Here is a 16,839-nt window from a genome sequence, read left to right on the forward strand (position 1 = left end):
GGACATCATAGACACGTCCAACCACTAGCCACGGCCAGATCTGGCCGAGGCCAGCGACACCATCCTTGTCCTGGTCGCAAGCACCAAATCTCCCCGATCTGGCTGGAGAGCACCACCATGAGATGAACCTTGACCTCCACCGCCGACCACCGCTCGCTGAGTCCCACCGTTGTATGCCTAGATGTGCATCGGACTGGGATGCCACCGGCCGCCACCAGGTCATGTCTCCCACAGAGCAAGGGGAGGCTGTGAGAGATGTGCCACGCCGCCGCCATCAGCCACACGAGCTTCGCCCGACAGCGTCTTCTAGCGGTGGCAGGTGGGGAGAGAGGATTGGCAGCGGCGGTTGCTGGTGGGGAAGCCACCCTCGCGTCACCCTGGGTAGGGGCGATCGAAGGGTGCGGGTTCAGATCTGTTCCTACCAAAGTTTACATCCTAGAAAACTCAAGGAAAAAGCAGTAAGTACTCTTTCTCTTGTTGGATCATGTAATTACGAACTATGCCAACTTAGATAGTTAGTCATGCTAGCAAATCAGATAGGAGACATACACGCTTATGAACGAGGGGATTACATCATTGGTCTAAGCTATTCTTTAGAAAACCAAGTAAACTAAGAATCAAATATACTCCCTCCATTCCCTTATACAAGGCCACTTCATATTTTTATATCTATCTTTGACCATTAATTTCACCAACACAAAGTGAGTTATATGACAAAAAAATGTGTCACTATGTAACATGTGATTCATCAAGATTTTAGTAGTTCCAATTTCTTTAGCTTTAGCAAGTTGAGCATCCAAAACTCCAAGTGGAACAGATTCACTAAGCACAGTAGAAGCATCATCAAAAGTATTAGCAGAAGTAGAAGCAGTGACTACTTTATGTGACATAACAGTGTGTCGAGCATGTGATGGTGGGGGTCACAAGTTCACTCAAAATAGTAGGTGAATCAAGAGTAGAGCTAGTAGGCCAGTATGCACCTTGGCTTGTCTTAGAAGGCTTGATCTTGGTCTTAGTATCCTTGAATTTTCCCATAGTGAAATATAAATTTCAAAAAATAAATAAATCCCAAGTGAACTTAATAAATAGACCTATGCTTCCCGACAACGGCACCAGAAAATAGTCTTGAGGACCCACAATTGTAGGGGAATACAACAGTCTTCGAGGGAAGTACTTCAACCAAAATTTATTGAATCGACACAAGGGGAGCCAAAGAAGAATATTTAAAAGTCTTAGTGTTAGGGCATATTTCTCCCTTAGTGGTTTTGGTGCTTGATGACAATGCATTTGTTGACTAATCGTGTGCATTGAGCATTTTAGATATTAAAGACGATTCGAGCCCCTCAGAGTTATAGAGTGAAGTCTGTTTTTTCCTGCATTTCTTTTTCGATGCACTTGAGTCGTGCGAAATCATACTATCAAGATGGGGTCCGCATCGGAAAGGTTTGGGTGGAATCATCACATACACGTCTTCATTTGCACCCACTTCCATTCCCGCAACTTTGGAGTTCATCCCCTGTTTCTCAGTTGTCCTATCATGAGGCAGCGGTAGTACCGCTCTGGGCAGCGGTAGTTCCGCTCTGGGCAGCGAAAGTACCGCTTGTGCGTACTGTCGTCGTTCAGTGCCATGGCTACTACCATTTATATGATGCGCTCTGTTGCTCCTATGCACTCAGCGGCAGCTGAGCGAAGGTAGAGCAGTAGTACCGCTTGCGGTACTTCCGGCCCTACTATCGCCCCACTTCCCCCGGTCTCCCCATAGCTTCAGAACATAAGCGGAAGTGGCGCTGTAGTAAAGCGATAGTACCGCTTTCGTGCGGCACTACCGCCCTTTCACTACTGTTGTGACTACCGCTTATTCGAGGCCTCCTGGACTGGTTTGCATCAGTGTGGCAGTAGGGCGGTAGTACGACTGCCGTTGTACTCCACCTACTACCATGAGTTCCTATCTAATGCACCCTAAGCGGTAGTACCGCTCGGGCGAGCGGTAGTACCACTCCGGTGGCACTACCGCCTTCGGGCACTCTACCCATGCATTTGGCTTACGAACTACCGCCCTAGCAGTAGTACCCCTCATCTGAGCGGTAGTACCCCTCATCTGAGCGGTAGTACCGCTTGTGTTCTAGCTAAGTGCAAGAAAACGGTTGGCTTTCTTCCCACTATAAATAGGGGGTGTTCTTCCCCAAGAAGACTTACCTCTTTCTTCCTCAAACTTCATTGTTTCTCAAAGCTGCATTTTCACTCGATCTCTCTCCCTAGCCAACCAATCTTGTTCATTTTCTAGGGTTTGGTTGAGAGGGCCCCGGTCAACACTTCCACCAATAGATATTTGATGGCTCGTGTCCGCGCCAATATTTTCCCTGAAGAGGAAGGGATGATGTAGCACAGCTGCGGTAGGTATTTCCCTTAGTGATGAGACCAAGGTTATCGAACCAGTAGGAGAACCATGCAACACTATGTAAACAGTACCTGCACACAAAGAACAAATACTTGCAACCCCATGCGTAAGAGGGGTTGTCAATCCCTCCCGGGTAAAAGATAGATTGGTTTGTAGTAGAGTGGATAAGTAGATCTCGCGGAAACGCGAAATAAAACAAATGACAAAAAATGCAGCAAGGTATTTTTGTGTTTTTTGAATAATATATCTGAAAATAAAAGTGGCAAATAATAGATCGGAGAGCAAATATGATAGAGAAAAGACCCCGGGGCCGTAGATTTCACTAGTGGCTTCTCTCGAGAAAAATAGCATATGGTGGGTAAACAAATTACTGTTGTGCAATTGATAGAACTTCAAATAATTATGACGATATCCAGGGAATGATCATTATATAAGCATCACGTCCAAGATTAGTAGACCGACTCCTGCCTGTATCTACTACTGTTACTCCACACATCGACTGCTATCCAGCATGCATCTAATGTATTAAGTTCATGTAGAAACGGAGTAATGCAATAAGAACGATGACATGATGTAGACAAGATCTATTCATGTAGGAATAGACCCCATCTTGGTATCCTTAATAGCAACGATACATACGTGTCATGTCCCCTTCTTTCATGGGGATCAAGCACCGTAAGATCGAACCCATCACAAAGCACCTCTTCCCATGGCAAGAAAAATCGATCTAGTTGGCCTAACTAAACCAAAGATTCGAAGAAGAAATACGAGGCTATAAGCAATCATGCATATAAGAGATCAAAACTCAAATAACTTGCATGGATAAAATAGATCTGATCATAAACTCAAAGTTCATCGGATCCCAGCAAACACACTGCAAAAAGAGTTACATCAAATAGATCTCCAAGAGACCATTGTATTGAGAATCAAAAGAGAGAGAGAGGAAGCCATCTAGCTACTGCCTACAGACCCGTAGGTCTACAATGAACTACTCACGCATCATCGGAGATGCACCAATGAGGATGATGAACCCCTCTATGATGGTGTCTAGATTGGATCTGGTGGTTCTGGAACTTGCAGCGTCTGGAATTGTGTTTCGTCGACTCCCCTAGGGTTTTTGGATTTTCGGGGTATTTATAGAGCGGAGAGGTGGTGTGGGAGGTGGCCGAGGTGGGCACAACCCACCAGGGTGCGCCTGGGCCCTCAGGTGTGCCCAGGTGGGTTGTGCTCCCCTCGGAGCCCCCCTCTGGTACTTGTTTGGACCAATGGGTGTCTTTTGATCCAGAAAAATTCTCCAAAAATTTTCACTGCGTTTGGACTCCGTTTGGTACGGATTTCCTGCAAAGTAAAAAACAAGCAAAAACAGGAACTGGCACTGGGCACTATGTCAATAGGTTAGTCCCAAAAATGATATAAAGTTGCTATAAAATGATTGTAAAACATCCCATAATGATAATGTAACAGCATGGAACAAGCAAAAATTATAGATGCGTTGGAGACGTATCAATATTCGATTCACCCCACTAATCCCTTGAGGATCTTGTTACTCTTGGGTGTTTGAGCACTCTAGACGGAAGAGGTCACCCTGGAGCCAAATCCAATGTGGTGAAGTTTCGTGGTTGTGTTGGGAATGGGAGCCTCCAATTAAATTGTGGAGATTTCCCCAACCTTGTTTGTAAAGGTTCGGTTGCGGCCTTCAAGGGCACCATGAGTGGAACCACGACATCTTGCATTGTGTGATGGTGTGAGTAGAATACGGTAGCCCTAGTGGCTTCTTGGGGAGCATTGTTCCTTCGCACTATTCCAACGGAGATGTACTCCCCCCTTAAGGGAAGGAACTTCGGTAATACATCCTCGTCTTCATCGGCTCCACTTATGGTTATCTCTTACCTTTACTTTGTGCAAGCTCGTATTGTGTTGTATCCCTCGATTTTGCTTGTGTTGTTGTTGTTGTTGTTGTTGTTGTTGTTGTTGTTGCGAGAGATACAACACAATACGAGTTGTTGTTGTTGTTGTTAGCGTCATATAGGTTCACCTATCTGCATATCTAGACAACCTATTTGTTGCTAAACCTAATTTGTTAAGAAAAGCTAAAAATTGGTAGTTGCCTATTCACCACCCCTCCTCTAGTAAAGCATAATGATCCTTTCAATTGGTATCAGAGCCTCGTCTCTTTTTAAGAGCTTAACTGCCTAAAGAGTATGGTTGACGACGGGTCTAGTGGGGAAGGTCTTCCCACAGCTGATGCGGTGGCCACGGTCACTCAAGAAGACCTAAATGAGGCTATGGCCTCACTTAGGACTTCTATGACGACCGAGGTCAAATCCTTGTTTAAGGAATTACTTGAGGGTCTTAAACTTTCTACCGGTTCGTTGCAAGTGGTTAATCTTGATAACCCACAAGTATAGGGGATCGCAACAGTTTTTGAGGGTAGAGTATTCAACCCAAATTTATTGATTCGACACAAGGGGAGCCAAAGAATATTCTCAAGTATTAGTAGCTGAGTTATCAATTCAACGACACCTGAAAGACTTAATATCTGCAGCAAAGTATTTAGTAGCAAAGTAGTATGGAAGTAACGGTAATGGTGGCAAAAGTAACAGTAGCAGTTTTGTAGCAATCGTAACAGTGGCAACGGAAAAGTAACAAAGCAAAGATCAATATGAAACGAGCTCGTAGGCAATGGATCAATGATGGATAATTATGTCAGATGGCATTCATCTTGCAATAGTTATAACATAGGCTGACACAAAACTAGCTCCAATTCTTCAATATAATGTAGGCATGTATTCCGGATATAGTCATACGTGCTTATGGAAAAGAACTTGCATGACATCTTTTGTCCCACCCTCCCATGGCAGCGGGGTCCTATTGGAAACTAGGGATATTAAGGCCTCCTTTTAATAGAGTACCAGACCAAAGCATTAGCACTTAGTGAATACATTAACTCCTCAAACTACGGTCATCACCGGGAAGTGTCCCGACTATTGTCACTCTGGGGTTGCCGGATCATAACACGTAGTAGGTGACTATAACTTGCAAGATAGGATCAAGAACACAAATATATTCAAGAAAACATAATAGGTTCAGATCTGAAATCATGGCACTCGGGCCCTAGTGACAAGCATTAGGCATAGCAAAGTCATAGCAACATCAATCTTAGAACATAGTGGATACTAGGGATCAAACCCTAACAAAACTAACTTGATTACATGGTAAATATCATCCAACCCATCACCGTCCAGCAAACCTACGATGAGATTACTCACGCACGGCGGTGAGCATCATGAAATTGGTGATGGAGGATGGTTGATGATGACGATGGCGACGATTTCCCCTCTCCGGAGCCCAGAACGGACTCCAGATCTTCCCTTCCGAGGAAGAATAAGAGATGGCGGCGGCTCTGTATCGTAAAACGCGATGAATCCTTCTCTCTGGGTTTTTTCTCCCTGAACGTGAATATATGGAGTTGGAGTTGAGGTCGGTGGAGCCTCACGGAACCCACAAGGACAGAGGGCGTGCCCCAGGGGGTGGGTGCGCCCTCCACCCTTGTGGACAGGGTATGCGTCCCCTTTGGTTAATTCTTTCGCCAATATTTCTTATTTATTCCAAAAATGATCTCCGTGAAGTTTCAGGTCATTCCGAGAAAAAAAAATTCTGCACAAAAATAACACCATGGCAATTCTGCTGAAAACAGCGCCAGTCCGTGTTAGTTCCATTCAAATCATGCAAATTAGAGTCAACAAGGGCAAAAGAGTTTGGAAAAGTAGATACGATGGAGACGTATCAACTCCCCAAGCTTAACTCATTGTTTTTCCTCAAGAAATTCAGTTGACAAACTGAAACTGATAAAGAAAAACTTTTACAACTCTGTTTGATCTTGTTGTTGCAAATATGTAAAGCCAGCATGCAAGTTTTCAACAAAAATCATGAACTTACCATATTCACAATAACATTTAGGTCCCACATTTACTCATATCAATGGCATAATCAACTAGCGAGCAATAATAATAAATCTTGGATGACAACACTTTTTCAAAACAATCATGGTATGATATAACAAGATGGTATCTCGCTAGCCCTTTCTAAGGCTGAAAAACATAAATGCAGAGCACCCCTGAAGATCAAAGACTGACTAGACATTGTAAATCATGGTAAAAGAGATCCAGTCACAGTCATACTCAATATAAATTAATAAAAATTCATACAAATGACAGTGGTGCTCTCTAACTGCGGCTTTCTATAAGAAGATGATGACACAGCGATAAAAGTAAATAGATAGGCCCTTCGTAGAGGGAAGCAGGGATTTGCTGCGGTGCCAGAGCTCGAGTTTTTAAAGCAGAGATAAATAATATTTTGAGCGGCATGCTTTCATTGTCAACTTAACAACCAAGAGATCTTGGTATCTTCCATACTAGATACATTATAGGCGGTTCCCAAACAGAATGATAAAGTTTATACTCCCCCACCACCAACAAGCACACTCCACAGCTGGTCCAAAACAACGGGTACCGTCCAACTAACAACACTCCTGCGGGGGTTTTGTTTGCAATTATATTTTGATTTGATTTGAGCATGGGACTGGGCATCCCGGTTACTAGCCATTTTCTCGTGACTGATGAGCAGAGTCCACTCATCGTGAGAATAACCCACCTAGCATGGAAGATATTGACATCCCTAGTTGGTACATGAGCGATTCGAGCATACAAAACAGATTATCATTTGAAGGTTTAGAGTTTGGCACATGCAAATTTACTTGGAACGGCAGGTAAATACCGCATATAGGTAGGTATGGTGGACTCATATGGAACAACTTTGGGTTTATGGAAGTGGATGCACAAGCAGTATTCCCGCTTAGTACAAGTGAAGGCTAGAAAAAGACTGGGAAGCGACCAACTAGAGAGCGACAACAGTCATAAACATGCATTGATATTAACCAACATTGAGTGCAAGCATGAGTAGGATATAAATCACCATGAAAATAAATATCGTAGAGGCTATGTTGATGTTGTTTCAACTACATGCGTGAACATGTGCCAAGTGAAGCCACTCGAATCATTCAAAGGAGGATACCCTCCTATCATACTACATCACAACCATTTTAAAAGCATGTTGGCACGCAAGGTAAACCATTATAAACTCCTAGATAATTAAGCATGGCATGACTAACTATAATCTCTATTTGTCATTGCAAACATGTTTCATTCATAATAGGCTGAATCAGGAACGATGAACTAACCATATTTACAAAAACAAGATAGGTCGAGTTCATACTAGCTTTTCCTCATCTCAATCATTTCATCATATATCGTCATTATTTCCTTTCACTTGCACGACCGAACAGTGTGGATAGTAATAATAGTGCACGTGCATTGGACTAAGCTGGAATCTGCAAACATTTATTCAAAGGAGAAGACTAGGTAATATGGGCTCTTTGTTAGATCAACAATAATGCAAATGAGAGCCACTCAACATTTTCATCGTGGTCTTATCCTCTCGACCCCCAAAGGAAGGAAAATAATTTCAAAGAAACACACTGGGATGTTTTTGGAGTTTTTGTTTTTCTGAAGAAAGTAAAACAAGAACGAGACAAACTATTTACACGGGAAAGCTCCCAACAAGCAAAAGAAGAACGAGAAATCTTTTTGGGTTTTATTCTTAATACTACAACTAAGCATGCAAAGAATACTAAACTACAACTATTTTTTTGGTTTTTCTTAAAGTTTTTCAAACACACAAGAAGAAAGCGGGAAAAAGGAAAATAAAATAACATGGATAATACAATGAAAAAGTGTGAACACGGACAACTGAAATGAGTGTGTGAACATGAATGTAATGTCGGTGAGAAATACGTACTCCCCCAAGCTTAGGCTTTTGGCGTAAGTTGGTCTAGGGCCACCACTGGCCCGGATGATATCCGAAATCATAGTTGGGGTCGTATTGTGCTGCGGTAGCTACCGCTTGGCGAGCTGCCTCCTGGAGGTGAGCGGCCTCCGCTACTTTCTCATACTTGTTTGCCTCCTCTCTAGTTATAAATTATCTCCCATTTACCTGAAAGTTAAAGAAGGCAGGAGCAGGAAGGGTAATATGGACGACACACCATCTGTCAAAGATTAATCGGTACTGGAGGGACTGTTTGTTCCTCTCAAGAAACTGGTAGCGTACCATAGCATTATAATCTATAAAAGCGGGTGGCGACTCTTTGTCATTACCTCTAATGGGTACTCTAAGATAATTAGCTAAACGAGTTGCATAAATCCCACCAAATAAATCTCCCTCTTTAGCATTAAGATGTAACCTCCTCGCAATAATGGCCCCCAAGTTATATCGCTTGTCACCTAACACCGCACACTTGAGGATAATAAGATCTGGAACGCAAAGGTGGCAGTGATCATGTTTACCGTTAATGTATCTACCTAAAAAGAGAGCAGAATAATGTATGGAAGGAAAGTGAATGCTCCCTATGGTGGCTTGTGTGGTATTTCTAGTTCTCCCATGGTGATGCTAGCAAGGAAATCATTGTATTCAGATTTGTGAGGCTCACTAAGAATAGCCCACTTTGGAATTTTGCATGCATCACTAAAATCTTCTAAGTCCATGGTATAAGATTTATCTTAGAGATCAAACATGATAGTATGGGTATTGCGCTTAGATGAAAACTCAAACCTCCGCACAAAGGAATCGGTGAGGTAATAGTATTGTTGGCACTTGTCTGACACGAAGTCCTCAAGGTCGGCATTTTGTACGTATGCCTAAAACTCATCCTTGAAACCTGCATGAACCATGAATTCATCCGATGGCCATTCACAAGGCTGCACTTGAGCTTCCCTTGGTGGTTCTAGGTCCGGCTCACGTATCGCGAGCCTCGGTGCTTGCTTCCTCGAAGAACCACCTTGGTACATTTTCCTGGACATTTTTCTTCCTCTGAAAAAATTCTAAAAAATTTAGTGACTCAAAATAAAAGTGAACCAAACTCAACAAAATTGATAGCAACTACTCCTACAAGTGCCTAGAGGCTAAATCATGCATCAAAACTACTTTGGACCATTTAAATTTGACATGCAAGCTCGAGAACAAGGTCACCACAGCAGCAAAAATTTGCAATAAATAAAGCACTAGAACAAAAACTAATTGGACCATTGGAAGAGGCACAAACCGAAGAACAATCCCCGAAAGCAGTTTTGCGAAAGGAGCTTTGAGCAAGGAGATCGAAAATGGCAGCAAAATGAGCAAGAACACGAGTTTGAGCTACGGGATGATTTTTTCTAGAGGAAGACGAAGTGGATGGGTGCTGGAATAAGTGGAGGGGACCCACGTGGGACCCACAAGGTAGGGGCGCGCCCTAGGGGGTGGACGCGCCCTCCACCCTTGTGGCCCACTGGTGAGGCCCCCTGGTGTGTTCTCAGTACCAGAAATTCTCAAATATTTTATAAAAAATCATACTAGATTTTCAGGGCATTTGGAGAACTTTTATTTTCGAGACATTTTTTGTTGCATGGATAATCAAAAAACAGACAGAAAATACTATTTTTCCTTTATTTAATCTAAATAACAGAAAGTAAAAGATGGGTACAGAGATTTGTGCTTTCTAAATTCATCCATCTCATGCTGATCAAAAGGAATCCATTAACAAGGTTGATCAAGTCTTAATAACAAACTTCTTCCGAATGACATGAAACCGGAGAATTTTCAAATGACAGTAAGTTATCTCAACGGGGATATGCATGTCCAGAACAATAAGAATATCATATTTCTTTTTGACAGTAGGAAGAGGGAATTCAAAACCTCCAATAGTAATAGTTGAAATTTTTCCAATAGAATTGATACTATGAACTTGAGGTTGTTTCTTCGGAAAGTGTACCATATGATCATTACCATTAACATGAAAAGTGGCATTGCCTTTGTTGCAATCAATAACATCCCCTACAGTGTTCAAAAAGGGCCTGCCAAGGATGATGGACATACTGTCGTCCTCGAGGATATCAAGAATAACAAAGTCCGTTAAGATAGTAACGTTTGCAACCATAACAAGCACATCCTCACAAATACCGATGGGTATAGCAGTTGATTTATCAGCCATTTGCAAAGAAATTTCAATAGGTGTCAACTTATTCAATTCAAATCTACGATATAAACAGAAAGGCATAACACTAACACCGGCTCCAAGATCACATAAAGCAGTTTTAACATAGTTTCTTTTAATGGAGCATGGTATAGTTGGTACTCCTGGATCTCCAAGTTTCTTTGGTCTTCCAACCTTAAAAGTATAATTAGCAAGCACGTTGGAAATTTTAGCTTCTGGTATCTTTCTTTTATTTGTAAAAATATCTTTCATATACTTAGAATAAGGAGGCATTTTAAGCATATCAGTCAAACACATACGCAAAAAGATAGGTCTAATCATTTCAGCAAAGCGCTCAAAATCCTCATCATCCTTTTTCTTAGATGGTTTAGGAGGAAAGGGCATGGGTTTCTGAACCCATGGTTCTCTCTCTTTACCATGTTTTCTAGCAACGAAGTCTCTCTTATCATAACATTGATTCTTTGATTGTGGGTTATCAAGATCAACATCAGATTCAATCTCTACATCATTATCATTACTAGGTTGGCCATCAACATGAACATAATTATTAACATTATCACTAGGTTCATGTTCATCGCCAGATTGTGTCTCTGCATCAGAAATACAAATATCATTGGGATTCTCAGGTGTGTCTATAACAGGTTCACTAGAAGCATGCAAAGTCCTATCAGTTTTCTTTTTCTTTTTATTAGAACGACTAGGTGCATCAGTATTAGTTCTCTGAGAATCTTACCCAACTCTCTTAGGATGGCCCTCAGGATACAAAGGTTCCTGGGTCATTTTACCACCTCTAGTCATAACCCTAACAGCATTATCATTATTCTTACTATTTTACTCATTAAGAAATTCATCATGTGCCTTAAGTACTTCTTCTACTTGAGTTGTAACCATGGAAGCATGCTTACTAATAAGCTTAAGATCGTTAACTGCTCTACTCATATAATCACCCAAGTGGTCAAGCATTTGTGCATTATGTTTCAGTTGTCTACTGACATGAGCATTGAAATTTTCTTGTCTAACAATAAAATTATCAAACTCATCCAAGCATTGACTAGCAGACTTATTATGAGGAATATCACCTTCATCAAATCTATGGAGAGAGTTTACCTCTACTACCTGTGTCGGGTTATCAAGACCATGTATTTCTTCAATAGGTGGTAGATTCTTGACATATTCAGCTTTAATTCCTTTTTCTTTCATAGATTTCTTTGCCTCTTGCATACCTTCAGGACTGAGAAATAGAATACCCCTTTTCTTCGGAGTTGACTTAGGAGTTGGTTCAGGAAGTGTCCAATCATTATCATTACTCAATATATTATTCAATAGCAATTCAGCTTGCTCAACAGTTCTTTCCCTGAAAACACAACCAGCACAACTATCCAGGTGGTCTTTGGAAGCATCGGTTAGTCCATTATAAAAGATATCAAGTATTTCATTTTTCTTGAGAGGATGATCAGGCAAGCATTAAGTAATTGGAGAAGCCTCCCCAAGCTTGCGGGAGACTATCTTCTTTAATTTGTACAAAGTTAAATATTTCCCCTAAGGCAGCTTGTTTCTTATGAGCGGGGAAATATTTTGCAGAGAAGTGGTAAATCATATCCTGGGGACTACGCACACAACTAGGAGCAAGAGAATTAAACCATAACTTAGAAACACCCTTTAATGAGAAAGGAAACAACTTAAGAATATAGTAATAGCAAAAAATTTCCTCATGAGCAAATATGGTGGCTATATCATTTAATTTAGTAAGATGTGCCACAACAGTTTCAGATTCATAACCATAGAAAGGATCAGATTCAACCAAAGTAATTAACTCAGGATCGACAGAGAATTCATAATCCTTATCAGTAACAAAGATAGGTGAAGTAGCAAAAGTGGGATCATATTTCATTCTAGCATTCAAAGACTTTTCTTTCAGCTAAGCTAGCGGTTTTTTAAGATCGTCTCTATCATTGCAAGCAAACAAGTCTCTAGCAGTTTATTTATCTATAACATAACCCTCAGGTACAATAGGCAATTCATATCTAGGGGGAGAATCATAATCTTCAGTTTCAATAATATCCTCAGTTTCAGTAATTTCGTTCTCTCTAACCCTAGCAAGTTGTTCATCAAGAAATTCACCTAGTGGCACAGTATTATCGAGCAGAGAAGTAGTATCATCATAAGAATCATGCATAGCAGAAATGGAATCATCAATAACATGTGACATATCAGAATCAATAGCAGGTGTAAGTGTCGCAAGTTTACTCAAAACAGAAGGAGAATCAAGTGCAGAACTAGATGGCAGTTCCGTACCTCCCCTCGTAGTTGAGGGAAAAATCTTGGTTCTTTGATCTTTCAAACTCCTCATTGTGATCAAAAGATATAAATCCTAAGTGACTCGGAGAAAGGATCTATGCTCCCCGGCAATGGTGCCACAAAAAGGTCTTGATAACCCACAAGTATAGGGGATCGCAACAGTTTTCGAGGGTAGAGTATTCAACCCAAATTTATTGATTCGACACAAGGGGAGCCAAATAATATTCTCAAGTATTAGCAGCTGAGTTGTCAATTCAACCACACCTGAAAGACTTAATATCTGCAGCAAAGTATTTAGTAGCAAAGTAGTAGGGAAGTAACGGTAACGGTGGCAAAAGTAACACTATCAGTTTTATAGCAATCGTAACAGTGGTAACGGAAAAGTAACGAAGCAAAGATCAATATGAAACGAGCTCGTAGGCAATGGATCAATGATGGATAATTATGTCGGATGGCATTCATCTTGCAACAGTTATAACATAGGGTGACACAGAACTAGCTCCAATTCATCAATATAATGTAGGCATGTATTCCGGATATAGTCATACGTGCTTATGGAAAAGAACTTGCATGACATCTTTTGTCCTACCCTCCCGTGGCAGCGGGGTCCTATTGGAAACTAAGGTATATTAAGGCCTCCTTTTAATAGAGTGTCGGACCGAAGCATTAGCACTTAGTGAATACATGAACTCCTCAAACTACGGTCATCACCGGGAAGTGTCCCGACTATTGTCACTCCGGGGTTGCCGGATCATAACACGTAGTAGGTTACTATAACTTGCAAGATAGGATCAAGAACACAAATATATTCAAGAAAACATAATAGGTTCAGATCTGAAATCATGGCGGGCCCTAGTGACAAGCATTAGGCATAGCAAAGTCATAGCAACATCAATCTTAGAACATAGTGGATACTAGGGATCAAACGCTAACAAAACTAACTCGATTACATGGTAAATCTCATCCAACCCATCACCGTCCAGCAAGCCTACGATGAGATTACTCACGCACAGCGGTGAGCATCATGAAATTGGTGATGGAGGATGGTTGATGATGACAATGGCGACGATTTCCCCTCTCCGGAGCCCCGAACGGACTCCAGATCTGCCCTCCTGAGGAAGAAGAGGAGGTGGCGGTGGCTCCATATCGTAAAACCCAATGAATCCTTCTCTCTAGTTTTTTTCTCCCTGAACGTGAATATATGGAGTTGGAGTTGAGGTCGGTGGAGCCTCGTGGGACCCACAAGGACGGAGGGCGCGCCCTCCACCCTTGTGGACATGGTGTGGGTCCCCTTTGGTTAATTCTTTCGCCAATATTTTTATTTATTCCAAAAATGATCTCTGTGTAGTTTCAGGTCATTCCGAGAACTTTTATTTCTGCACAAAATTAACACCATGGCAATTCTACTGAAAACAACGTTAGTCCAGGTTAGTTCCATTCAAATCATGCAAATTAGAGTCCAAAACAAGGGCAAAAGAGTTTGGAAAAGTAGATACGATGGAGACGTATCAGTTAATCTCACCGTCTCGGATTCGCATGCCAAGTCCAGTAAGGAGGGAACTAGTCGTGAAAAAGATAAGATGCCTCAAGGAAAGAATGGGACGGGCATCCATGCCGCAGTTGCCCCTCCCCGGGTCTATGGAGGACCGGTCCCCTCACCTCATATTAACAACCTTGGTTCTCCTCCTAAGCTTGTGAAGAATGATTTTCCTAATTGGGTTTTTCGTATCAAGTCTCATTTGAATCAGAGCTCAATACATCTTTGGAGAATCATTGAACAAGGCTTCTACCCGCATGATCCAAACAACCTCACCCCAAGAGAAGAGGTGGACAATCAATTCAACCACTTCGCCTTGTTCATCCTTCAAGTCGCAGTGCCTCCCGAAGAGCTAGCTTACTTGTGTCCATTCACTCGTACAAAAGATGCATGGGAACACATTGTTTCTTTGTACAAGGGGAGCTCGAGCATTCAACGCTCCAACTTTGAGGTGATACTTGATGAGGCTGAAGAGTTTGTGATGAATGAAGATGAGGATCCTCGTGAGCTCTACTGGAGGTTCACAAATCTCGCGATCTCACTCCTAGATCATGGGAGTAAGGATACATATGATAGTTGGATCAAGCGGAAGTTCCTCAAGGCCATCATGCCATTCAACAAGGCCATGTCCTCCGTGATCCGTGATGTCTACTACACAACTTATTCTTGTAGACTCGTGTTGGGCCTCCAAGCGCAGAGTTTTGTAGGACAGTAGCAATTTTCCCTCAAGTGGATGACCTAAAGTTTATCAATTCGTGGGAGGCGTAGGATGAAGATGGTCTCTCTCAAGCAATCCTGCAACCAAATACAAGAAATATCGTGTGTCCCCAACACACCCGATACAATGGCAAATTGTATAGGTGCACTAGTTTGGAGAAGAGATGGTGATACAGGTGTAGTATGGATAGTAGATATTGGTTTTTGTAATCTGGAAATATAAAAACAACAAGGTGGCAAAGTGAGCACAAACAGTATTGCAATGCTTGAAAACAAGGCATAGGGTTCATACTTCCACTAGTGCAATCTCTCAGCAGTGCTGACATAATTGAATCATATAACAATCCCTCAACGCATGACAAAGAATTACTCCAAAGTTCTTATCTAGCGGAGAACATAAGATGAAATTGTTTGTAGGGTACGATACCACCTCAAAGTTACCCTTTCTGATCAATCTATTGAGCTATTCTTATAAGTGTCACAAACAGTACTAGAGTTCGTACTAAAATAACACCATATGATATGCATCAACTAACTCTAATGTCATCTAGATACTCACATGTCACCACAAGTATCCGTGAGTCAATTATACGGTACGCATCAAACAACTTCAGATTCATAACATTCAATCCAACACAAAGAATTTCAAAGAGTGCCCCAAGATTTCTATCGGAGAAACTAGGACGAAAACATGCATCAACCCCTATGCATAGATTACCCCAATGTCACCTCGGAAATCCGCAAGTTGAGTGCCAAAACATACATCAAGTGAATTATTATAATACCCCATTGTCACCACGTGTATTCAGATGCAAGACATACATCAAGTGTTCTCAAATCCAACAAAGTATTCAATCCGAAAATAGTGAAACCTCAAAGGTAAAAACTCAATTCATCACAACCAGATAGAGAGGGAGAAACACCATATGATCAAACTATATTAACAAAGCTCGCGGTACATCAAGATTGTGCCAAATCAAGAACACGAGAGAGAGAGAGAGAGAGAGAGAGAGAGAGAGAGAGATCAAACACATAGCTACTAGTACATACCCTCAGCCCCGAGGGTGAACTACTCCCTCCTCATCATGGTGGCTGCCGGGATGATGAAGATGGCCTCCGGTGATGATTTCCCCCTCCGGCAGGGTGCCAAAACAGGGTCCCGATTGAGTTTTCATGGATATAGAGGCTTGCGGCGGCGGAACTTCTCATCTAGGGTTCTTTCTGGGATCTTGGGTATTTATATGAATTTTTGGCGTAGGTCTCATGTCAAGGGGACCCACGAGGGAGCGACAAGCCTGTCCGGCGCGCCCTGGAGGGAGGGCGCGCCCCCCAGGCTTGCCGCTTCCTCGTGAGGCTTCCGGTCCTTCCTAGAAGCTTTAGGGGTCTAGTTTTGTCCATAAAAAATCACCATAAATTTTCAGCCCATTCCGAGAACTTTTATTTCTGCACAAAAAACAACATTTTTGCTGAAAACAGTGTCAGTCCGGGTTAGTTCTAATCAAACCATACCAAAACCATATGAAATTATTGCACACATGGCATGAATACTTCATAAATTATAGATACATTGGAGACGTATAAGCATCCCCAAGCTTAATTCCTGCTCATCCTCGAGTAGGTAAATGATAAAAGAAATAATTTATGAAGTATGAATGCTAGCATAGTGTATAAGTTTGATCTATGATAATTTCAATCACTTTTCCTAGCATTATAACACCAAATTTTTCTCATAAAACTCATCATAATAAAGTAGCAATCAATTCATATGTTATGGTTCAAACAATGCATTCTTTTGAAACTTAACAA

Source organism: Aegilops tauschii, chromosome 3 (genome assembly GCF_002575655.3).
Source record: "Aegilops tauschii subsp. strangulata cultivar AL8/78 chromosome 3, Aet v6.0, whole genome shotgun sequence".
Lineage (NCBI taxonomy): Eukaryota > Viridiplantae > Streptophyta > Magnoliopsida > Poales > Poaceae > Aegilops > Aegilops tauschii.